The sequence below is a fragment of the Poecilia formosa genome, unplaced genomic scaffold (assembly GCF_000485575.1).
Source record: "Poecilia formosa unplaced genomic scaffold, Poecilia_formosa-5.1.2 Scaffold290, whole genome shotgun sequence".
NCBI lineage: Eukaryota > Metazoa > Chordata > Actinopteri > Cyprinodontiformes > Poeciliidae > Poecilia > Poecilia formosa.
In genome coordinates, this window is record NW_006800229.1 from 56,695 (window position 1) to 82,891 (window position 26,197).

Sequence of the window (26,197 nt, forward strand, 5' to 3'; positions counted from 1 at the left end):
AGACTTGTCACGTTGTTCCGGTTTACGAGCCAATGACAGGAGACACACACGCATCCACATCAAAGTTTATTACAGTTCATCACCTCCCCACCTGCAGTGTAATGACATTTAGCCAATCCGATAAAAATCCCAGGAAACCTGTGGGTATAAATCAATGCCTTCCCACCTTTCCAACTGCTGTGCACATTTATTATTAAAGCCTCCACATGATTTTTTGATCGAGCGCGCCTGCTCTTATGACACGTATGTGTATGTTTGTTTTCTGTTTAATTTGGCTTGGAGGCAGAAAACGAGCAGACATACAGAGACAGTCCTCACATAAACACAGACAAGCATCAGGCAGTGCAGTAACAACCTCCATCCCAGCTTCACGGAAAAAGGGATCAGTGTGTATCTGTGCTGACAAGCAGTTTAGCTAAAATCCCATTCGTTTCATCTAAACAACTCGGCTAAAGAGTAGGGTCTGCTGCAACCTAGAAGAGGGGCTACAGAAGCTCCACCTGTCTGGGACTGTGGTTTGCAATGTCTTTTTTTTCCCCACATCTGGCAATCTCATGTTTCCATTGCTCCCACAAGGCAGCTTCCAGTCTAATCTTATACAGGTGCACAGTTAAAATAGCGTCCAATATATGGTGTAATCACAGAGGCAGATTTGCTTCTGTGTCATGGCGAGTGTGGAAGCTTGCATGCGTGCCTATTGTGGGAATTGAAGACTCTGCTGTGTGCTTGTTAATGCAGTCAGTGACTACCCTCTGCAGGCAGTTGGAGTGAATGCCACAATGGAGTGGAGAGAGCAGCAAACGTGGAGTCGAAATGAGTCGAGATTTCAACAGGAAATGATGCTGGAGGTTTAAATGCTGCAGAAAAATTGCATCCCAAATAAAGACGTAAATAAATAAATTTATGCATGATTGTTTTCGGTTCATTTTGACTATTAATGTTTTAAATTTCGGTGCTGAGTGGGTACACATTTCATTTTAGAACCAATGATGATGCCACTGATGAGCTCCATGCTGCTTTTTGACAACTTACCAAAAGTCATTATTGATAATGAGCCATCACGAGGCGCAAAAACATTATCAAAGGGGAAATATGTTTTTTATTGTGGCAATGCTGCACATGTTTATGCTGATAAGCAGAAAATTGTTTTCATGTGTAAATTCAGACCGTTTTCCACTTACTGTAGATTCTAATGTACAGTAAACATTACATCTTTTAGTGCTTGCACACATTCTAAATTTCTATGATCCACGAAAGAGTTCACTGCTGTGATTGCAGGTTGTTCAATATGATCATTAAAGAAGCAAACATTTGACAGAATGAAGGAAAGACTGCACAATAAAACCGTCAACAAACACAGAAAGCAAACATATCAATACCATTATGGATGTGTGGAAACGACATGCATTTCCATCTCTGAAGACCGGAGGTACATCAAGCTCTATTCCCAGTAGGTCAAACTGAAACAACTGAAGTACTTCATTGCTGCACATCAAAAGCAATCCACCATAAATTAGCTGCTGAAAGACAACAGACAGTTTCCTATTGAGGTAAATGTGCTCATGTTAAAAACATTTCCTGCACTACAATCCTGCAGAGGCATCACCACTCACTGGACTTTTTTTTTTTTCTGTTCTATTTCTTGCCAATCACAATGATGTAACTCAATGCCTTCAGGTGCCGACTGCAGACGTTGTAAGGATCCCCTGCTGAGGTGTAGACTGAGTATTAGAATAAAGAAAAAAGGGAATTCAAGTGACTGAATGTGGGCCTGATTCAAATCAAAAGTATGTTATCCATAGTAACGCCTCAGCCAAAAGAATGATGAAGAAAAGTTTATCAAAAGGACAAATCAGAACTAGTGCAGCAGAACTACACCAACATGCTGCAACCTGAGCAGCGATATTTTAAGTGGCTGGTGCCAGATAATTGTTTTGTAAAAATGTCAGATCTACTGGAATTTTCCCACACAACTAACTCAGATTTACAAAGGGCTGTTTGAAAACATCCAGTCATGTTAACAACGATACCTTGTTGATGTCAGAGGTCATACGAGCAAAGGCACGCTGGTTGAGGATGACAGATGAACACTGAGCAAGTGAAACCCTAAAGATGGGCTACAGGAGCAGAAGGCAACACAACATGCAACTAAAAATAGGGGGAAAAAATCTGTGATTGAACAACAAAAGAGTCTCTCATCAGTCAGATGGTCAGAATTTTAAACAAAAACAAAATCATTGATTCCTCCCGCCGTGCAACAACACCCCGGGTTGGTGGTGGCAGTGTGATGGCATGGAGGGAATTTTCTTATCACACTTTGAGCATTTTTTTCAGACACCACAGCCTTTGTAAGTATCAGCACCAACCATTTTGCCTTCTTTGTGACCACAGCGTACACATCTTCTGATGGCTACTTTCAGTAGGATGAAGTCAACACAATGAGTTCACAGATGTCAAGCATGAGGACCTTTGAGCAAAGATTGATAAAATGGGTGAGCAGAAGACAAATTTGCATTCTGTTGAATCTATGTCAAAATGTTAAGGCAGTTCTGAAGGCAGAAGAAGGTTCACCCTCGTACTAAAAGAGATTTTACTATATACTATATTTTTCTTTAGAAGCTCAGTTTGTGTTAAGAAACACTTCCAAACACGGAATATACTTTATTTTCTTCTCCCTGATAAAACTACACACACTCGTCCGTCTCACAGCCGGATTTGTCCACAGCCCTGCATCTGAACACATGTTAACTACGGAGGTCAGCTGGATGCTGTGGGTCTCTCTGCTCTGTTAAAAAGAAGAATCAGCTTATTAAAAAGTGAACTCAAGAAGAGGCATTCATGCTCCACCCCCCACTGCACACTAACATTTCACTAAACTAATTAGCAACTTGGGCCAGAAGTCGTTGTCAATGAGGGGAAACAACATATTTCACCCCGTCAGCTTCTACCAGTGGCCTCGGCTGACCTTTTGATACTCCATTAGAGTGTACACCCAAAGGTGTCAAAGTGAGACGTTTTCCAGCCTCCCTGTGACAACATCTGCAGCCGCTTGTTTTCGACTGTGGAACGCACCGCTCAGACGGCTTTCATCTTGCCAATTTTATGATCACACCTTAGCGCTGATGAGTACAATCATTTGACATGCAAATAGCAATTACTATAGATTCACTTCAGCCGACACTCGACGGCACTCGCTTTTCATCCTCCTAGTTTTCTGTAATCACAACCGAGGATGGCGCTTCTGCTAGACATGAAGTTGTGATCCAAAAAAAAAAAAAAGAAAGAAAGAAAAAACGAAGATGGGGTGGGAAAGACTCCGAAGGTTACCGGATATTTTTTGGTGCATCTCCTTAAAAATGCAACTTACTGATTACTAACCCTGCACCGTCGTCTGACTTGGCAGGCTAGACCTTTGATTGGAAGAGAGACTGCCATAATCACAAGTGTATGATTATGGCATTAGGCCGGATTCTTCACATCAGAATTTGCAATCAAGAAATTGGTGTCGGGGATCGATACGGCGCAGCACCTCATCTGATGGCGGAGGGAGACACGGAGATGCGTGCAGGAGAAGGAGTCTTGCGATCAATTAGGAAGCGGCTGGCACATACAGACATTACTTTTAATCTTCTAATGCATCTGCACAAAGACCTGGGGCTGAGCGTTTGTTGGCTTCTAAGAGGAAGGAATCGATCCTTTTTGCACGTCTCGACGCCAGTTTGTCCTGGGCCGTTTCAGCAGCGTTTAAAACATAATGAAAGGAGGGAGTCTAAATCCGCTTACCTTCACCTAAGTGAAGAAACTGTATTTGCTGTCACACTTTGGGTGAGACTGAAACATTTTAATCCTTTGAAATAGTTTCTAATACATCTGAATTCCTAGTTAATCTCTCCGATGTGCTGTGGTCTACTGCAGAGCTGGAAGCTCACCTGCTGTGATGACATCCTGTTTTATCAGGCTGATATTTCAGGCACACAAAGGAAGGAAGACTCGACTGTTTCATAATCAGATGTAGGGGTGATAGAAATTTGAAATACGTGCAAAGACATTATTTGCTGACAAACTGCAGCAGAGTGGGTGCGATCGTTTAACTTTAAAATCCAAACTGCTGTGACTAGATTCCTGCTGCAACTGTGGTGAAAATGTGAGTCTGTGTGTTGCATACAGTCCTTATCAGTGTAGTCCATGTGGAGTGTGTGGCTCATCCAATTAATCAGACATCATTTAAACCAGCCGGCCTGGTGACAGGGGACCCAATCACTGGTGAAAAAAGTCATTCCCAACATTCCTACTCCAAGTCCGCCGCTCTAATGTGCTGTGGCAACCTCCTAACTATTCAATTCCAGACCCAGACCCCCACAGTTTACACAGTCCCCTAGCTTCTTCCCAGTCCCCCACACTTCACATTCATTAGACCCCACACCTCTATCAAAGGCAGAACGGAGCAAAACTGCTGCTCCATCTCATGTCTGAAACTTGCCTCGAAGGGAGAGGAAAGTGGGAGAGGGAGTGCAGACTGTCTGCAGAGAGAAAAGGGGAAAACGAGCCAGTGATGAGCGAGTGGAGGAAAAACTCAACGTCTTCCTGAGTTTAGCCTGAAAGGGGAGGCTGAAAATGAGCATTTGATCTGAGCAAATGCTTCGTCTCTATGACTTCACTCACCTCCTGTTCTCCTACCTGCAAAGAACCGTTTGGACATTGTAGCCGAATAACTAGAGATGCACCAAGTTTAACATCTCTGACAGCTGGAAGCTCATCAATATGATCTACATCTGATAAATGAATGAAGCTCATCAAAAACAGCATTTGCAGTGCTGGCTGAGTTTACTGACTGAAGAAGCCTCGAAGGGAGTCGTTTATATTGTCAGTGATCCATTTAAAATTAAGTTAGAGACATAAGAAACTACAACACAACTATTCTTTGACGTAATGAAATGGGTTATTTAGGGTGCATTCACACCAGCCCTGTTTAGTGGCTTTAATCAAACTCTAGTTCGCTTGCCTAGAAAGTCCAGTTTGTTTGAGGAGGTGTGAATGCTCTATTGAACTCTGATGTGGACCAAAAACAGCTAACTCTGGTCCACCTAAAAACCTACTAGCTCTCGGCGTGGTTCAAATGCACATGTAAAGGCCAAGTGGAACGGACACTGCCCCAAAAGGGTTTCTGGGTAGAATGCCCAGGAAATATAACCATAATAAATGTGAGTCTAGCGCTAGCGAGAGAAATAGCTGGTTGCTATGCAATTCAGGTTAAAGTGTTACATAAATCAGGGTTGAAAATTGGCCATAATTGCTCTTATTACTACTGAACACAAAGCAAATCACTGCATCTTCATTGCTGTATGCAACTTTTTATGCTTTCTACTAGTGAAAAGTTTTGTATTTGGAGAAAACAACTTATGAATCAACAATCACAGGTTCTTTTCAGAACAGTACAAGAAGGGCACAACTACAAATCCGCAGTTCAAGGGAAAGGGGTTTGTTTGGCAAAGCTGTAGCCATCCTCCACTGCGAACTGAATGTAAAGTAACTTGCATAAAAGGAGTTCAAGGTTAAGGGTCTGGCAGGAACATAAAATCCACTTAATGACAAAAAAAATACTTAAGGCATTTGGCAGATAATTTGATGAATTTGTCTTCTACTAGAAAAAGAGAGAAAAACAAAGTGTCGCGCCATAAGTTTGCCTTGACTTCAGTCCACAAAACAGCTCAAGAAGTAAATAAAGCGTTACAAGAAAAACTTCTCTGAAGATATAGCTATACATATTCTCATACAGCTGTAGTTTATAGAGTGGGTATGTGTGTGCAGCAGACAGTGAAAGAAAAACTAATCCCACTGACAGACTCTAAACCTGACCTGAACAGTGACCCCAAACAGCAGCAGACCATGTAGAGAGAGATGGACAAGCTGGCAGGAAGCCTGAGCTCGCCAACATCGTCTCCTTTTCCAAGCATTCTCAAAGGCTGACAAAGCTTTCGAGATGCTGCGGAGATTTTGAGACCAGCAGCGCAGAATCGCCACCCCCGCACATTGCTAAGAAGTACGGAAAAATGTTCTGTCCTGCAGCAAGAGAAAGTTTTTAACTTTGAGGATTCTGAACAATGCGACGACCGAAAAGTTAGGAGCAGAACAGAAAAATGAGTCGAGGAAACAGGTTGATGGAGACAGTAGATTTTAATATATTGAGATGTTATATAACTGAACCATCATGAAAACAGATGACTGCAACAAACCTTTACAACTCAAAAAAATATATACATTTTCAATTCTAATTGGTATTAAACAAGACCACTCTCCAACCATCTGGATTATTTCCATTTGAAAATGTGATAATTCCCTAACTTAGTGCACATTTATGAACTTGTAAATTTGCACCAAGTTGGAAAAATCAACTTGAACGCCTTCTGAATTTGGGCTTCCCATTCAGAAAGTTTGAAAATGTTTCTAATGCCAGCTTTCAGAGGCAATATGGCTGCTTCTCGCATAGTAGTAGCAGCAGGTTTATTGTACAAGACACACTTGTAAGAGTGTGTCCAAAACTAATGTTTTATTTATAACCTGCCATTCATGTTTGCTTTTGGAAATTAAAGCTTAAAACGATGTTCATAAGTGGTATTGTGTGAATAATGGATACTCCGGCGTTGCCACATTGGAATCCCAACGTTTCCGACTATGTTAGCTTGAATGCTATTAACTTGAGGTTGATGTCATTCTCAACTCAGAGTTTCGATTTGAAGGTAAATTGAATGAAGTATTTAAGTGGCTCCATATTTACAGCAGTATGAATATGTTTGAAGAAAGTAGAGGAGATGGAGATTTACTGTGAGTCGTGATCATTAACTTCCAAACTAACAGTGTGCAGTGAAAGAACGTAAAGAGTTTCTGTGAGTTACTCGAGTTTCAACCACAGTATCCCAATTAAGAGCTGCAAGACAGAGGAGGTTACATGGGTTGGAAAAAAAAAATTATGAACCCTGATGATATAAACGGAAAGATGTGAATAAATATAGTTTCAACAGAAAAAAGCAAATGCATGATTTAACTTTTATATTGACATTTCATGCATGATGCTGCAGCTACCTCATTGACTAATATGTAGTACTGTTTGGTTAGAAATTGTTTAATGTAGAAGCAAAAATATTGTATTCAAATAAATTTACAGAAATGTCAACATAAAAGACGCACAAATCAGTTTTCCTGCATACAATTCATAATTGAATATATATACATTTTCTTTTTTTACATTAATTGACAGACAAATATTCAGACGGATGGAAAGTCTGTTGGAAGGATGAAAACAAATGAATGGATGTTTGAATGGGCAAATGTTTGGATGACAATCAGACGACCAGACAGACATTTGGTTGACTGGATAATGGTCAGACCAAGATTTACGATGGATAAACATAAACATATAGATGAACAAACGGATGGATGGCTGGATGAATTGATTGTTGAACAAAAACACTGAAACATACAGAAAAAAAAACTTTAAACTTTACAAATGAAGACAAAAAGACAAAGCCAGAAAAATCAACTACAACCTAGAGGGATGTTTTTTTTTCTAACTGCAGGGAAACAATGTAATTTTTTTATGGACAAAGTGTCATAAAAGAGCATAATTTTTCATAGTGATGAAACGACTGAAGTTATATATTAGGTGCAAATGCATTAATAATATAAAAAGCAGACTAGATGTAACTAAATGTGTCATCTTCAACAAATTGTTTAATGTCCCCTTAGACTTGCATGTCAACTTGTTTTGATTTGCAGTTCTTGTACTGTTCCATTTCTGCTGTTTTAATTTATTAACACTGCAATGCACATAGTCACATATTTGATAGAGCACAAATCTCCAGCTTCTTAACAAAAATAAATAAAACTTCAACACAAACCCTTGTTTTCAGTTGTCAATTGTGCATTTCGGCTCCTACAAAAGGTTATAAAACTTGAAAGTTGTCAGTACCAGAGGCAGATTATATTCCCACAGAGGTCGTTGGATCGAGAGGTCGTCCTTCCTAATTATCAACACAAACTTAGAATACATGCCAAGTGATGCGACTCAATCACACGCCAGCTTTAGCAGCTAATTTATTGCCCTTCAAGCAGCAGGCAAACCGTACCAGCACACTGACGCAGGTGAACATTCACACAGATGTGCATGGAACATGCTTATCTGTCAACCTACATCAGTGCAAAAGGAAGTGCAGTCTGTCGAGTAAAAGAGTTACCAGCTGAAAGATGTGTACCTGCCTGACTTGATTTTCACCTACCATCTAGAGGGGGAAGTTAATGAGGTTATTCAATGGTTCTGTTGCTGGTCTCCTCCAGCCTCTGTTCACATTCTTATTTCCTACAAAGTCAACAGGAAATATCTGGGGCATCCTTTCTTTATAAACAAAGTCATCGAGGAACCAAATGGACAGAAGCAACGCAGCGTGAAGTCACAATGACATAGCACACAATAACAAGCCATTTCTCATACATTAAACTACAAGAATATCAGAAATAGGGGGCATAAATGCTGGCAATAATAATAATAAAAAAGAAACAAGGCAAGGCAAAGTCAGCATGTGAGCTGTCAGAAATCAGGAACTAGGCTGAATCATTGGGTCTGACACTGAGGGACTAAAAGCCCATGTTCACAACAAGGTCACACTGAGGACACGAGATGGAGTGAACCCACAACAAGGGCTTCAAGCTATTAGCCGAGTTCCATGTAAACTCACTTTAGATATAGTTTGTTACAGAACATGGCAAGGTCAGTTTTATCTTTTTCTTTTTTTTTTTTTACTAATTTAATGTAAAATATTTTTAATCAAGATAAAATCCACCCTACCCAATAATGCCTTCATGAGCATAGGTCTCTGGTGACATGACAGGAGGCATAAAATCTGAGTTTTGTTGAGAACGTCCATCTGCATTTTTCATTTTTTCATGTTTTTTTATTATTATTTATTTTTATTTGCAAAATTTCATTGAAATTTGTCCTTCAAAAGATGAATACTGTTGGGTTGCAGAAAAAAAGTTTGACTCAAGAGAAACAAGAGGCAGTCGGTGATGAAGGCCATGAAATATCATTAAAGTGGAGCAGTTTGTAGCACTGTCGACTTGCAGCAAGAAGGTCCTGGATGTCACATGGTCACATCTGCGAGGTTTTAGTACCACTAAAACCCCTGCTACCAACATAGTGACTGTCTGGATATTTAGCGACTTCTCAGACGAAATCAGAATTAGCAAGTGATGCTTTTTAAAGATCAGTGATTGGTCGGAAAACTGCAATCGCTGCGTCGCAAGTATTTTCGGTTTTAGTGGGAAAAAGCGTTTCCCAGCAGTGTCTAGTTCTACCTGCTGAACCAGAGCGACCTTAAGATGTTGCGACCATCAGCTTATAACCGGAAATCATTGCGTAAGACTTTTCAGCACACACGTTTACAAATGTGAAGGGGGCTACAAAAAAATGCTAACCTTCCCTATGCAATTATTACTGTAGTAATACAATCTCTGAATTATTAAGTTGGTGTTACAATGGCCTAACCTCATCCAATCATACTGGTGTGATCTATAATTCAACAAGGGCTGCTGAGGTTCCCTTATTATTACCAACACACTAGAATGCCAAATGAGCCCAGTACTCAACCTCACTTTTTGTCACTCCATCAGTCTATCTCTTTCATTCTCTCGCTCTCCGTCCGTCTGTCTGTCTGTTTTTGTGATCATCTATTTCTGAACTTAACAGCACATATTCATTCAACATTCCCTTTTTACGACCATTTTCCGTTAAATATATCCTGACCCGATAAAAACATCATTAGAAGTCACATTTTATTCTTAGGATATTCTGCAATCACATCAATGATGAGTCTAAACAGCGCGATAGAGAGCAAAGGGAGAGTACGTCATGGCAAAGTCTGTTTGATCATCCTCCAAATTACGTCTATGACAATACCCAAGTTGTTTTGCAAAGAATCAGCAAGAGAATATGCAAATAGGGACTGCCGCACTGCTCCTGTATGTACAGCCTAGGCAGAGGGAGGAAAAAAAAAAAATTGCATTGTGGTGCTTTCTTGTTTTGAATTTCAAAGGGAAAGCAAAAATGGCCAAGGCTTCTCTTTATAACCCCAGGCATTAATTCTGCATATTACAATCAATTATAGAGATCTGAATCGCAGATTTATCTATGGAGAGAACATCTGGAGAGGAGCACTTCAATGAGACTATTGTATTAAAACAGGAACTCCGCTGTAGGAGGAAAAAAAAAAAAAGAAAAAAAAAGAAAATATACACCACAAGTAAAGTCAGCAAGAAACGACTCCTGGAAAAAGAGAGGCAAGGTTCGGGGTGCAATTAGGACAGAGGAGACAGCCGACAACTCCCTGATTGATTGCGTTGCACAGTCAGTAACAAGCTGCCAACACATGAGCGCAGAGAGCCAAAGAAAGCATCGCATACCTCTATATTAAGATTTAAAAACGGGAAAATATACTCAGACATGTAGTCTCATAGAACATTGTCTAAGCACAACATAAATTAAGCGTTAGCAGCTACAACTTTCTAATAAGGTTTCTTCCATATGCAGAAGCAGAAGAACTCGACACGAAAATAAATGTTACAAACACAAACCTCAGTGTATGTCGTTAAAATGTTATGTCGCACGCCAAAACATAATCCTGTCATAGACAGAGTCCAGTCAGTTATCTGAAAAGTGTGGTGTACCCTCGTTGTTATTTGTAGAATCAACTTTTCTTTGCGAAGTAACTCAGGCTCCATCAAACTGGAAGGACAACATCTGCACAGCAATTTTTAGATTCATTTCTGAACTCTGACTAGGCCAAAAAAGAGAAAAGAATTAGCATTTCTACATTTGTTTTGTATAAATGCACAATAGAAATGTATTTAGGCTAGCTTAGGTTATCATTTCAAAACCTAAACCAGCTTCAAGCATTTCAGATCGATATCCAGACCTGTCTGTCATATTTATGATTCTGTTTGTTCTCTTATGTTCTTTAAGAAACCTCTGGGACCTTCACAGAGAAGACACACTTCACATAAAATTCAAATATGTTTTTTTAAATGCAACCAAATATCCTACAAAACATAAAACCACATAGAGCTGTACGCTACATGTGCTCCTCCATAAGTGAGTTCTTTGTGCTCCAAGTTTTAATAATTAAACCGACAGAGTTCAGTCAGCTACCAGGTGGGGCACATCTCTCATCTATCCACATTCCTACAAAGATCTACAGAGACAAAGTAGCATTAATAAAAGCTTTTAACAGGACAAGGCCAGAGTGAGAGCAGAACCTTTGCCCAAAACAGGAGACCAGAGGCCTGAACATACTCCCCATTCATTGTTCTGCAAAGATCTGGCAAGGCTGCAGCCACAGGCCAGGGAAATGTGACAGTTCCCCCCCTCACATATCAGCTCTCCAAGGGTGTAGAAGCTGGATTGTACACCAAGTTCAAAGAGATGTGATGGAGTGCTTATGAAATTCTGGGGCAGCGGCAAGGGACAGGGAGAGAGAGAGAGAACGAAAGCCTCTGATCCACAAAGGCAATTCTCAGTATATGAACATGCAACACAAATGTGTGCCAGCGCATCGATTGGCAGGATGTACGTCAAAGAGCTGCCCAGCTCCTCTTCACAGATTCAAATGTGGATCTGTATTTCGCTTGGGACTTAAATGTCTGGACTTACTCTGGGTGCCCAGGTTCTTTCCTCAGTGATTTATGGATATATCACATTTTGATACAAGATGGAACTCTCCCATAGAACATCTTTACCAAAATTAATGCTTTTTTGTTGTTTTTTTTTAATCAAAAAATCTTTCATATAAGTCCTAAAACACAAACTTTGGGGGGAGAGAAAAAAAATCCATAAAAATTGCTCTTAATGTAGCATGATTTCATAAAAATTTATTATAATGGCTTTTGCTAGAAGTGGTGATATTTGAAGTGGCTCACTGCCTATGTCACCCTTCCACTAGGGGGCACCGAAAGAGCTAAAATAAAAAAAAAAAGTGATTTGTCAGCTGCCCCATTCGTGCATTTTTGTATTGTATATTTATGTGTCCACTCAACAAGCATTAGGCCAAGATCTAGTCTAAGGATTTTGATTTTTAACTAAGACCTGAATTGGGTAATTGCAGTTTGTGATGTAGAAACAATATTTTATTTTTGGACATACAAAAAAGATGTATAGAAAAATTAGGTACAGTTCTTAGACCATTTGAGGCATCACCTCTTAAACTGTGCTGCATCTGTGCTAAGCAGACGATTATGTAGTTACAACCATCACAAATTTGCCAGCGCATCTATCAGCGCCAAATTACTTTTGGTGTAGGAAGTGTGATGATATGGGGCAGCGTTTCCTTCCTGGACATGAAAGGCTCGTCATCACTCCATTAAATCTCAGTGGAAAGAGGCATTGTGATGAGATTATGCAACAAGTGGCTAATTTGGGACCAAAACCCTGATATGGAGGTCTGACCCTCCCAAAAATGTCAATAATTAAATGACTTGATGAAGTAAATAATGTGCCATTATATTTTTTTATTGCAGCCAACAAATAAAAGATACATACGTTCCCATCTCAAATTAATATTCGTTTTTATTTTCAACAGTATTTATTAAACATTACCATTACTTAATTTCCCGTTTGGTTCCTTTTCTATTTATTACTTTTTTCTAATTTTTTCATGTTTTGCATTATGTTTAATACATGTATTGTCACATTTTATTTCATTTCTTTCCATATTCTGTATTTAATTAATTAATTAATTTATTTTTTTACTTAGTCACTTTTTATTACACATTGATTTATCTTACAATGTCTTCTGCATTTTCTCCCCTCCCGTTTTCAAAAGTGGTTCCCAGCAAACTCAATTTTCATTCATGTATAAAGGCAAATAATCAAACTTCTTAATGGTATGAAACACATTTTAGGAACCATTGTACAACAAGAAATAAATTTGCAAACTATGTTTGGTAACGACTATAGTGTTTTAGCTTGCTAGTCGCTAAAAAGTAATTTTAAGCTCCCTAAACTCAGCAAATTGAGTTTTTCAGTGCTCCGTTAAAAATATAAAAAACCCAAAGCCACCCATTCGGTGTGTTAAGTGCTTCAGTCTTGAAAGGAAAACAAAAGACACAGACAATCACCAGCACACCCTGAGAAACAAAAAAAAAAAAACAAATGAACGCACACGCTCTCACACAACCATGCGGGAACAAACGAACACACATAAGCCAGCTTACCATCTCTCTGCGGACAGGAGGAACACTCCCGCCACATCATTTCAGAGTGCTTTTCATCACAGTGTGACAACGTGTCAGCTCCAGTCCCTGTCACTACGCCACACTGCATTGATATTCGCCAACTGTGCAGCAGCCTGGGACACAACACAGCCATGCCAAAAATATGACACCGAGGGAATAACTTTCCTGCATTTACTTGCCTACAAACACACCCACGTGCTCATACTGATACTGTTACATCTGTGCACAATGATGTGCATGCACTTCAATTAGAACCCTTGCATGACGTGCACAAGCTACATACCAGCTGTAACTAGCTGGTTCAACGACAGTTTGAAGGACTTGTTTGCTCTCAGTCACCTGAAATGACGATATCACTGCCTTGATGCGCTAAACCAGGGATTCTTCCTTAAACACCTGTCAATTAGACTTATGAACCGATGTATTGATCGCCTGACCTGGTGCCAGCTCTGCATATTTATCACATAAACAACACACAAAATTTGCTATTTAGCACCCACTGACATTTACACCGCCAGAGGCAAAGAACAGGAGACCTGGGGCAGAGCAGGGACAACAGAGAACTGTAGTCTGTGTGTATGTTTTTGGCAGGAGCACCATAATGTGATTTAATTGCAGTTATTTTTTTTATTTATTTTTTTTATCTACGATTGGAAAACGCTGCAATGAAACAATGATCTGTGGTTCCAAACAAAAAGATAACAGAGGCTGGTAAATATTTTTTTATTGCATCGCCCCATCGTGTGGATATTAGGAGTTCCACTAATGCATTTCTATAGCACTCGGCTGCAGTCTAAAGTATGAATCATTGATGATCTCCCTTGATGTGGAGGAGGCTATGAAATTGATGAGGAATCCAACGGGCAGCAGAGTAAATCTGCTCTACAAATATTGCCTGCACTGGAACACCAGGTAAGCATGTAATGAAATTTCTAGTGCGGTATAGCTCTGCACAAGAGTGTGATTATGCGCCCTCTCTTTTGGCTTGCTCTGTATCTCCCGCACAAACATAGCCTTGAGTGTGAATACAAACACGCCGGCTGGGGAGATGCATTCAGCGAAGCAATTAAACATCCCTGCGCGTCTGCATACAAACTATCAGCCAAATCTCACTCCACAGGTACCCACTGTTGAGAGCCGGTGGTGTGGATTAATCCATCCCTGTGTGTCCGAGCTGCATGGCTGCTCCAGTGGCCCGGACTACTGGGCTTGTTAAAGTTGATTTATTAGGCCTCTGTTTACTTTGGCTTTCCCAGGCAAGGCAAGGTCAACAATAATGGTCCTCTGAATGGGAATAAATTCTGACCTGGATATATATGGCCAGCACTGCTTCTCTCCAGCAACCTTTCATAGCATGCAAGATCAAATCACAGTCCCCCCCTCCTCCCCACTCGTGCGTACACACCCACACAGTTTCTGTCCCTTAATAACTGAGGCATCACTCAGAAACATTTTAAATTGGTGTCCCTTCTGCGGCTGCTTTTTATTTGCTCTGTAGGCTTCCTTCCTCTCCCCCCGTTTTCTAACACAGATATTACATCTGTAGTGAACGGCCATTGCATCAATTAAGGGCTTAATTTTTTTTTACATAGCCAGAGGAAGGAAGATGCAATATGGATAAAAATATTCAGCATACAGAAGCTGCTGTAGCTTGCTAATAAGGCGCAACAGCACACCTGCCTGCTGATAAAACACTGTAACAGAAGTTGAAAATCTCACCCTAGATCCAAGGCTGACAAAGCAATAAATTTGAGCAGCTCCTGAGTTTTTATACAACGGTAGGAGAGGGAAACAGCTTTGTCTCTTTATTCATTATTAACTGTGAGGCAGGACATATACAAGAAATGTTTTCCGATGAGATGCTGCATGAATTGAGTTGCTTCCCACGTTATGCAGGTTACTGTGATACAAACAATAGTTACATTGTAAACTTTTTGTTTCCTGCTGATCCATCTCACTTCACGTTGCAAAGCAATAGAGAACAAGCTAAGGGATTCCCTCATTTTTTAAACATGAAAAGAAGCAATGTATGTTTGGAAAAAACAAAAAAAAAAGAAAAGAAAAAAGTTATTAAAGAAAAACAGATGGTCACAGAAATATTTTATTTTACAGGTAAAACCTCTGCAGAGACTTTCGTGATAATTTTACCGCAGCACCCACTCTGCTTACCTGTGGACAAGCATAATGCGGGTATTAAAAATCCCCATAACCATGCTTTATGAGGCCAGCGCTGAATCTTTGGTGGACTGTGAAAGAAAATTGTTTGCTTTTCAAAGAATGAAATGAGGATGTAAATAAAAGAACAGGGAAAATAAACAAGTATCGATGTAACTTTAGTCTGCGTTTGCTCCTCTTATTACAGGGTAGCTCACCTCAAATGAGTCACTGCTGCCTTGAGGAAAATCTAATATGAATAAATAAGGACCATCAAGTAAGCTTTCTCACAAAAAAGGGGCTTTGACTAGGCATCGCTATCCAGTGCAAGTTTCTTACTTTTAATGACTTAAATTACTTTTAATTTAAATGCATGGAGACTCTGAAAAGAAAAAAAGAAAAAAAACATTTAATATTTCAGTAATAATGACAAAATCCCTATTCTGAACTTTTAATGTGTAGAAAAGCACCACTCAGAATGTTGTGGTTCATTTCAGGATGTCCAGTTTTCATCAGTGGTGAGGAAAAGTAAGTAAAAGTGTATAACTGACCAACATGTACTCTAGTAAAAGTACCACGTTAACATTTTTACTTGAGTAAAAGTAAGTACTATTTTCAGTTAGAGTACTTGTTAAATGTATTCCCTATTAGTCTGAAATTTCACCAAGTGTGCCTAATGTAAGCATAGGCAAAGGTGACACCTGAGTCTCCATGAGTCGTCATTGAACCAGTTCAAAATTTATAACAGCTTAAGTTACATCTATTTTATAGGAATTGCTTATTTTAAGGAACATTCTTATGACTCCTCTCTCTTTTTTTTAACAGATCATGCTGCTGTGAAAAGCCTTTTACACATTTTTATAAACATGGAGGGAGAAATGCATATATAAATGAAAAAAATGGGGGGGAAAAAAACATCACACTGTTTTGTACCCATAAAATCAAATAAGGCAAAGAGGATGTAAAAAAAAAAAAAAAAAAAACACCAATTTGGCTGTGAGTAGTTTCTACCTTATCAAATGTCAAAACTTTTCCCACCGACATTCATCACAATTTTTGCTGTGTCTAATGAAGTAGACAACATTAGGGGGAAAAAAGGGCACATGTGTATCCGAGGTGATTTGTCATGATTGTGACGTGTTGGTGAGAAGCTCAGCTCAGAGCTCTTTGATTCAGTCATTAGCCCATCTGTGAGGCTGATGGCATAAACTTAAAGTGGAACCCCAACTCCTCCAAATCCTCCCTGTGTTCCTTCATCACAGAGCAAAGTAATCCAGTAGTAACCAAACAAGAAGCTATTTAATATTCTCCACAGCACTGAAAATGTTTTATAATGCCTCAGAGACACATCGGTCAGATTACCATAAACCTCTGTACCAATATGCTTAGTTTAATTTTAAGAAATTAACTCTTGCCTGGAGTGCACCTCCAAGCTCAGACGGGCTGCATGTTGACGCCACCAGAGCTTGCTCATCAATAGCAGCACGCTGCGCCGATTTGTAAGAGTTCCTTGTGCATTTAATATCCCTCTGAGAAAATTGCTACACATGTAATATTGTAGTCTGTAATAATTTAATTTCCCCCTGTGAAATATTTAGATGTAAAACAGATAGCTTTTGGAGTAAATTAATAACTTTAAACAACTGTTCTATAACTGGAAAAATGCTAATAGGTACAAATGCATTTTCACAGCCTGAAGGGATTTCAGTCTCAGTCTGCAGTTTGACTGGAAAGCCACCCACTGACTGGATTTAGTACGTCGGTGCCATTAATAAAACATATAGAGTTCTACTCGGCATACCTTTACCTAAAGAACAGAAAACTGAAAAGTATGACTTTCACAGTGCTATAATTAATTACCATGTCCTCACTGTGACGAGGCCATTACAAACCGCTGCAAGGCTTTGTTCTTTTAAAGTCTGACCTATGGGCATATCTGCAGCAACAGCAGCTCTTCAAAGTTTTACTCACAAGTTCTGCACGAGCATTAAACATTCAGCCCTTTAATTGCCTTTCCACGTACAACCAAGCACTACATATGCACCCCTATCTGCCTCATTTAGAACAGTCTTCCGCATGAATCAACCATTTTTGCTCCAACAACTAATGTGATGTGTTTTCTCCAACTTGAGAGGCTGGGATGATTGTAAGTGAGCCTCCCTCCAGTCATTAGATCATGCTAAACCAGAACTCTTGAAGCGGAGAGCTTTAACACCCCATAAATACTCCACTCAGTCAACGCCTTTGATGAGCCTTTTGATATGCCTTCACTCCATTAGGTAGTCAGGACGAATATTGAAAAGCATAAAAAAAAGAAATAAAGTCGACTCAATCTAACCTGTACAATATCCTCCAATCAAAGAAAGTCTTTAGAAGTACTTGCCTGTTTCGATGCAGAGTACGCAGCACCGTCACATGAAATTGTTAGTTTACTTTTGATAAAAAGTGGTGAAAATTTTAAAAGGTTTGATCACTTGGAATGCTTTTTATCGCTTATTATGGATGTCTAAGTTAATCTGTGATTGTGGGGCAGTAATCTGCCATCACTATTCTGTTGTTGACGATCTGCCTCAGGACTGACTGCTCAGATTACCGAACCCGAAGGAACAGATGTCTGACGTTTAAGTGACTGAAATTAAGTGTATGAGGACTAACTGGTGCTTTTATGAGGTCTGTCTGCTCAAGTTATTTTATCAGAGCTCTGATTGAGAACCTATAAAGTATTTACACAGACAGTCCTGTTTTATATGACATTATAACTACTACTTTACTTATGAAGTACTTTAAAACAACAACAGCTGCAGCTGTACACATAGAATCAATTCAACATTCAAAATATGGAATGAATAAAGGAAAACATACAATAAAAAAAATCAAAACAGAAAGTAAGAGCAAATGCCTCAAAGTGTGTCAAAGGCCAAGAAATCAAACAGTGTTTTAAGAAGCATTTTAGAAGTGGACAATAAAGGAGCAACACCAAAACTATTACTGATAACTAAAAACAGCTAAGCTGCAACTAGAGGATATTCCTGTGTGAGCCACTGACATATTAAGAGGAAGTTTTATTCAACACACAATTTACTGGAATCACATTAAAATATGCCATCAAGTCACATCAGAACAGAGTGTTATTTATTTTATACATTACGTGATTGTTGCGAGCAGTGATGTTTCTTGTGACGCCAGTAGCTCCACCCAAACTGTACTGCAGCATTGTCCTATGGAGCTACAACTGAACGGTGCCAGGAATGGCGTGCTGACTCGAGCCATATCACTCAGTGAAAATGAGGCATTAGTTAACCTGTTGGAGCTGCTGTCCTCGAGGACATAAGGAATAACAGGTATTCTGCCAAGAAAAGCAAATAGCTAAACTGCAATGTTTAGTATTTTGGAGAGCGAATGAAGTGGGCCACAATCACACCACTGAAGCACAAAAAGGCTAATGAAATGTACTATTATTTTAATGCATTTTAAAGCTAAGTAGCCTTCAAGCACTTACACTGGACTGATTTTATTTATTTCATCATAGCACCACATTGGAACTTGGTAATGCCAAATGGCTAATCTTTAGATATTACAGTTAAACGCACTACAATAATATCCAATAACAGCCTGGACAGACGTATACTGGGTTAATGTTCGACTTCAATGCTGCTTAGACCAATATAATGACAGCCAAGGCAGTTTTTCATCAGCTACCTCGACCCTCAAGCATCCTTTTTATATCCCACACTAATTCTCTCACACTTGTCTAATAGGATTGGCTCTGGCCACTTTAATTGTATTGGAGGATACATGAGGCACTTCAATTCCTCTCCTTATCGTGCTCTCCACTCCAAAGGTTTGTCAAAGCTTGTAGACTGTTTAATCAAATTCAAGTTGGCACTCAGGCCTTCTAATGAGACCAACATTGATGGATATGCGAGGGGAAAAATAGCAGGAATTAAAGTGGCTTTGGTGAAAATACAGATTATGTCACGTATCCCAATTGTAGTCAAAAGAAAAATTGCATCAAGTCTGGAAAAGCTCCAAATGCAAATGCTACAAAGAAAAATTTAATGGAAGTAAACCAAACCCTGTAATTTTCCCTTATTCCAATTTGAAACTGCTGAGCTGTTATGACTCTTGCTTCTATCAAGCTTTATTATCCTGCTTTATGAGACAAGCAAGATGCATCAGCTTCTAGGACATCTGACCGTCTGCCAATGCCTTTAAAGCTCTCTTTCGCATAAACTGACAACCTAGTACTTTTCTAAAAAAGTAAATAAATAAATTTAAAAAAAAAAGTTAGTCAGACCTGTTCCCTCGAGGAGTCAAACTGTTGAGGGGCTGTAAGAAGCAATCAAACAAGGTACTAAAACAAGAGCGCCTCATAATTACTGCATTTATTTTTCTAGATGTGTTTTGCAGTAACAGACAGTTGGCAAATATAACGCATCCCAATAGAGATATTCACCATTTATAGTTAAATTAAACCGTGCTCTGACAGAAGAGGGACCCATCAGTAAAAACTTCTTGCCCGTGTCAATTTGCTGACTGATGGAAAACACAGTTGTCTCAGCTCATTTCCAATACTACATCACAAAAAAAAAAAAAAGATATTAGCAATGCAAGATCTTATTTGTAACTCCAGCAGTTCAGAGTCCCGTCATCTTAGGGGTTAGTTGGATAACAGCAGATTTAAAGGGTGTTTTCATATCTAATCATCCTGCAGCCTCTATTTAATAGGAAACCAAAATTGCAACATTTGTTACATTTTGTGAATCCATTCCATCTTCTTAACACCCTTGTCCCTCAGTGGGGTCGGGAGGGGTGCTGGTGCCAATCTCCAGCTAACGTTCCGGGCGAGCGGCGGGGTCACCTGGACAGGTCGCCAGTCTGTCACAGGGCAACACAGAGACACACAACCATGCACACACACACTCACACCTAGGGACAATTTGGAGAGGCCAATTAACCTGACAATCATGTTCACTGTATAGTGTGAAATAAAAAAAAAAAAGTCCTTTGGAAAAGCTGTTTACCCTTCGCCTATGGTGGCGCTGCACCAAGAATCACTGAAGGAAATGAAAAGAAAACCTCTGAACAAGACACTGAGCACAGCCTACTTCTTCACAAAATGTAACAAAACAAAAAAGGGAATAAAATCAGATTTTAGCAGTTGGAGGATTTCTCTTTTGTCTTTAGCAAAAGACCACAAGGCTTTTCTCCCTCTAGCACTGGAGTCACACGTTTGATTTGGTTGTACTGACCCAGAATGCCCTGCTCTACGTAGTCTGCTTCCTGCTTTTGAAGTGGTCTCTACTCTAGTCTAGCATTCACATATGCATTCGAATCACGGCAGTTAACTTCAACCAAACCGAGAGCTATGTTTTTAGGACTGGATTAGCGTTTGGTTGCGCATTGGATTAACACTATCTGCCTAAGAATGTGAACATTCAAGTGTTTAACTTGGCACCTTGATGTAAAGGGGCATCTGAAAGCAAGGTTGCAAGAGAGACTCTTAACCAGTTGCATTTCTAATGGACATAACACACTTTTGCTAAAGGACACTATATTAGCGCCAGTTGTCAGAAAGGTACGTTTGTAACTGAGTTGATCGAACATCAATCAACTTTAGGTATGTAAAGATTTTTTTGCGAAGATGTTTTTGCATAAAACCAAGAAAGGTTAATGAAAACATATTTTCTCTCTGCGATGTCTCTTCATTATTGTGTCTGCACACAATCTACAGGAGGTTGAATCAACGAAGACAGTCATGCCACCGAATTAAATGAAACCAGCCTATATCTGAATACAACTAACGCTTGGATTTTAATTAGTTATTTAACATAACTTTTAAAGGTCATATTAAGACGATTATAAACAACCTACATTTTAGTAAAAGGAAAAACAAACAAATGTGTAAAGAACTTACAACTAAAGTAAAACAGAACAACTTCAGTCAGTGCAGTTTTAGAAACTAATTTAGAGATACCACCAAAAGCCCATTCCACATTAAATTCAAATGCAATAAAAAAAAAAAAATCTCTTCAGGTTCTCTGTAAATAATTAGTGCACTTTTTCTTGCCTCATGAATTTTCTCACTCTGATCTGAAGTTAGAACCAAGGGGCGTTTCATCCTTGAAACCATCAAGTCATAATCATTTGCTTAAAAAAAAGATGAAGATATGTTATTCTTATTATCCAATTTCTCCTGTCTACGCCATAAGATCATTTAATTTGATAAAAGACAAGTAAAAAGCCCAAATCCAGTTCAGAAAATAATGGGGATCATTTGCTCAGAAATTAGGATGGAAGGTCATAAATAAGAACAAGTGATCTCCGGGCCTACAGACATGCCTAGCTATTTGCAAATGTAGGCAAATACTATTAAAATCTGTGGAAATTTAATACATCTGACAGTAGAAAACAGTTTATTCACTGTGCCCAGATGCAATCCCATAAACAAAGAAACAAAGCAATAACTTGTCATATGGAAATGATGTTTATTTAAGTGACTCACTTCTGAAGAAGAGAAAACCGGTTTTTGTTCAAGAGCTTGATGTGACAATTATGACAAAAAGAGAGAGACAAACTCGGCAAACTGAGATTAAGGGTGTTCCAAAGCTTGGCTCGTCATTACAGCACATGAAAGGACAACCAAAATCTATCAGTGACAGATTAACAAGGAAAATGAAGTGTTTCAAGAAGAGCACAGTTTAGAAATGAGTTCAACTGCACTGGTGGGAATCAAGGAAATGACAATGAGTGACAAAAGCACTAATGTGCAAAGTGATGGCACATCGAATCACCTCATTTCAGGATGTGCCGTTTTATTCAAAGTACTCTGAATCTAAATTGTGAGAAGACTCTGTGAATCCATTACAAGGATAGAAGAGATTACCCAATTCAGAAACTTATATTGCCTAAAAACTTCACATCAGATTTCAGAGACAAAATCTCTGCCCTAAATTACGTTTTATGACACCCTCAATGTTCAACAGCAAGGGAGGAGAGGAGCTTGGTCACTGAACATTAAACAGCATCAATTTTCATGATTTTTGCATTTTGTGCATGTAGATCAAAAAGCCAAGTTTTTATCTCAACTGAGAAGAGCTCTAAAGACTTGACAAGCTACAAAAATTATATTCCTCTGACTTTCTTTCACCAATGGCTCTCCTTTTGTTGCATAGTAAATCTACAACACAAAATGAGGAGTGGTGGGAACCACTAACTAAAAAGTTAGTTCCACCAACAGTAAAGCGCTACATTAACATGGTATTATGGTATTTAGTTGAAGCCAAAGCTAAAGCAATTAGCATAAGTGTATGCACCACTTCTCTGGAGTTATCACGGGCCTTTTAGCTGCCTTATGATTTACCTGCTTTTACATTCATAATGAAAACAATTTATTTCATCCCAACAAAGCCATTCTACTATTCAAGTCTATTGCTTTTACATTGAGACAGACTCAAATGGTGTCAAGTTGAGCTCATTTCTTATCAAACACTTACTCTTGCTCTGTTGCAACCATTTTTTTTTAAATATAGGTCAGAGTTGTTAAAAATATGTCTGTCCATTATTGCTGCATATTCACATATATGTACACATCCATAGCAACACTGACACCAGAGAGTCTGATCCACCACCTACATGAAAAATCCCAAATTAACCCCTGCTTTCAACCATCTTCTCAATATCCATCATATTGAGCCGCCGTGGCAACCAAAAGGCAGAAAAATGTGTTTTCTTATAAATCAATCTCTGGCTTCAATTATCTCTTTGGTTTCTGAAACCAGCAGCAGATCAATAATAACTAGACACTACTTGAAGAATGTCAAAGATAACAGCAAGATGATTTTAAATATTAAGCTTTGCTTAATCTGCAAAGGCCATTCTAACTGCAACTACCATCAATATTCCTAAACCAGCCAAGTGGCAAGAATCGTGTTTTCTAATAACAGAGCGATTCCCCTGGCCTGGTCTGGTCTGGTCTGGCTTGATGCCCTCGAATAATGTAAAGGAAGTGTTTATTGAACCCAGAGAAAGATGGCACTATGCCATTGTCTGCAGAACAAAAACCAATACACAACAATCCTAAAAAGAAAACCCAAAAACACAACACAAGCACTTCCTTCTCGTCTGAGGAATCTCTAGATTCACAGAGGCAGAAAATCCCCAGCCAGATTCAGAGCTGCTTTGCTTACTCCTCTGTGTCTACTTCCTCCAAAGCTCAAATGGCCGCTGCAGCATTTCTGACCAGCATATTAAAAGGGAAATGTGTCATTTAATGTCAGTTTTGCTCCAAGGAATAATAAATTCACATGATAATGAAGCTAAACTTTCCAAAATTGAATGTCGCAGTATCATGCCATAACTTTCCCCTTCCTCTCTATCCTTCTTCACTTCCACGACTAGCCGAAATCCTTTTGTGTCTGTGTGCGCTGAGCACATACTGATCTCAGCGTGGCACGAACTGCATTCCTAGGGCTTTCTTTAGCTTTGAGCAAAAAAAAAAAAAAAAACCTAATAAATCTAAAATGCCTCCTCTCCCCATGCTGGGGATTAGGCCTCGATAGAAGCTGTGGTTTTACATGGGGAGAGGATAATACCATAGAAATGGAACCCTGCTTCTGCTACATTGTGACTGCCTACAAAGAAAATATTGCCAAAAGACCACTGTTGCCTATGATGTCTCTTTAGGTGAGCGCTGGAAAATAAAACTTGGAAGAAAAACTGTTGTGAGGAACTTTTGGTGACTTAACCTGTTCCTGCCATGAGCTGGTATAACAATGAGCTGATAATGCAGAGATTTCCCCCCTGGCTAACTCTGCCATTAAACAGGAGAGCACAAGCAAGTGGAAACAATTTATATCCCTAAGGATATATCTGCCAAGACATACAGGATGCAAATCTAAACTTGAGTTATCTCCTTCAAGAGGTTTTATAGCTTTGCATAAGAAAGTACAGAAAAACAACATAAAGAGAAAAATCTTGACTGCTGAAAAGTCAAAAGGCTTCAAGTTTATGAGAAAATTTTAGCTTTTGAAAACTTGGACACTCAAACTACTTGCAGTGTCCTTAAATATGTAAAAAACAAACAAAAAAAAAAAACAATCTAATCTTTAATGGAAAACAATTCATATAAGAAGTACTCCATCTTTCACCACTAATCATTGCAGGGTCATGAAAGTGCTGGTGCCCATCTCCAGGTGCAACATGGACAGGTCGCCAGTTCATCACAGGAAAACACAAACACATTCACACCTAAAGGTGAGCCACGACTTCTTGTTTGCCTGGGGTATAAACATGGCATAGATCAATTTCCTTTAGCTACTGGCCACTGCACTGAACAAGGAAACTAGATTATGTTTATAGGGTACCGTCTTGAGGTAACTAGGCCTCCATAAAAACTATTACACCCCCACTTCTGGCCTTTCATGTCTTGCCTTCACAAACAAATGTATAGTGTTTACTAAACTCAACTAAGACCCCAACTTGAGCTGTGTTCCTTCTCTGGTCACCATCTGTCAAAAAAAACTAAAAATAGGAAATAATTGAGTCCCTTACTACGGTAACGGTCCAACACATATGGCCAAAATTAACAGAGCAATGGTTCACTGGGCAGAAAATTAACCTCCCTCCTTTCAGGTCATCTCAGAGCCCAGATCTAAATCAAATAGAAAACCTGAGTAGAGATTTGAAAAAAAAAAAAAAAAAAAATGAAAACCCAGGATTCTGGATGAGCTAGAGAAGTCCATGACACCACTGGGCGTCAAGAATCAAAGTCTTGATATTCTTGGTAGAAATCAAACTAAAAAATATTTTGGCTATATTAACAAAAGATTGTTAATAATTATAAAACTGGTAATTTGGTTAAAAGAAATTCTTACTATTGTGAAAAATTTACTCAAATTAAAATTTTTGTTCATTTTTCAGTGAGAAATGATACTACTGCAATAAAAAAAAATAAACTTGAAGACTTCTTATTCAACTTTACCAGAGGAGCCAGAAAAATTGGCTTTGCTATGGTTTCTCAGAAACTCAGAAAATCCAAACACACTATGTACACTAGCGCGCATACCAAAATATGCGCAACCAAAAAAAAAAAAAAAACCTTCTAGCTCTCTATGACAGATATGCTGTTATTATCAAGCAAAGAAAACCCACATACAAGCAAACGCATCACAGGCCTCGCAACACCAACATGCCGACAACTGAATAAATTTTTCAGAGCCAGAGACCACCTCCAGACATTCTGGGGTAGGTAACCAATCCCTCTGAGCCTGAGCCAAGTTGCTTGTAAACAGGCATGCGGGAGTCAACACAGCTCAGCCCACACGGCTGTGTTTACACAGCGATGCACAATCTCACTGCAGTTCAGGCAGGGAAAAATATTTTATTAATTAGTGTACTTAGGTATAGTTAACCTAACATGTTCGGCACAGTTCTCCTGATGTTTTCTTTGTCTCTCTCTCTCTATTGTTTGTGTAAATGTTTCAGAAAATAATTTCAAGTGATCGTACAATATCAGAAGAACTACCCTTGATGTGCGCTTCGTACATTAATATATAAAGAGACAGAGATTTGCAACACACTGTAAAAAACTGAGAAAGGGGAAACTTAAGACCCTAACCCTCCACCTCTTCCTACAGTCTGATGTTGAAAGTTGTAAAGAATCTCAAGTACAAAGGTGAAACGGTTACTTCTCTCCACCCTTCTTTGGTGTGACGTCTGTCTGCTCACCAAGCTACACCAACGCAGAATTTTTCAGAGCTCTTCT

General features: G+C 39.1%; 1 protein-coding gene and 1 long non-coding RNA gene across 5 annotated transcripts in view; one reads left to right on the plus strand and one right to left on the minus strand.

Moving 5' to 3' along the window:
* Window positions 1–26,197, minus strand: part of LOC103151719 (protein diaphanous homolog 2-like) — a 145,588-nt gene that overhangs the window by 53,782 nt on the left and 65,609 nt on the right. The window lies entirely within an intron of this gene.
* LOC107838652 (uncharacterized) lies at window positions 2,091–2,841 on the plus strand. The gene is made up of 3 exons (XR_001664729.1): window positions 2,091–2,269; window positions 2,392–2,492; window positions 2,726–2,841. It is a non-coding gene; the product is annotated as an uncharacterized LOC107838652 (long non-coding RNA).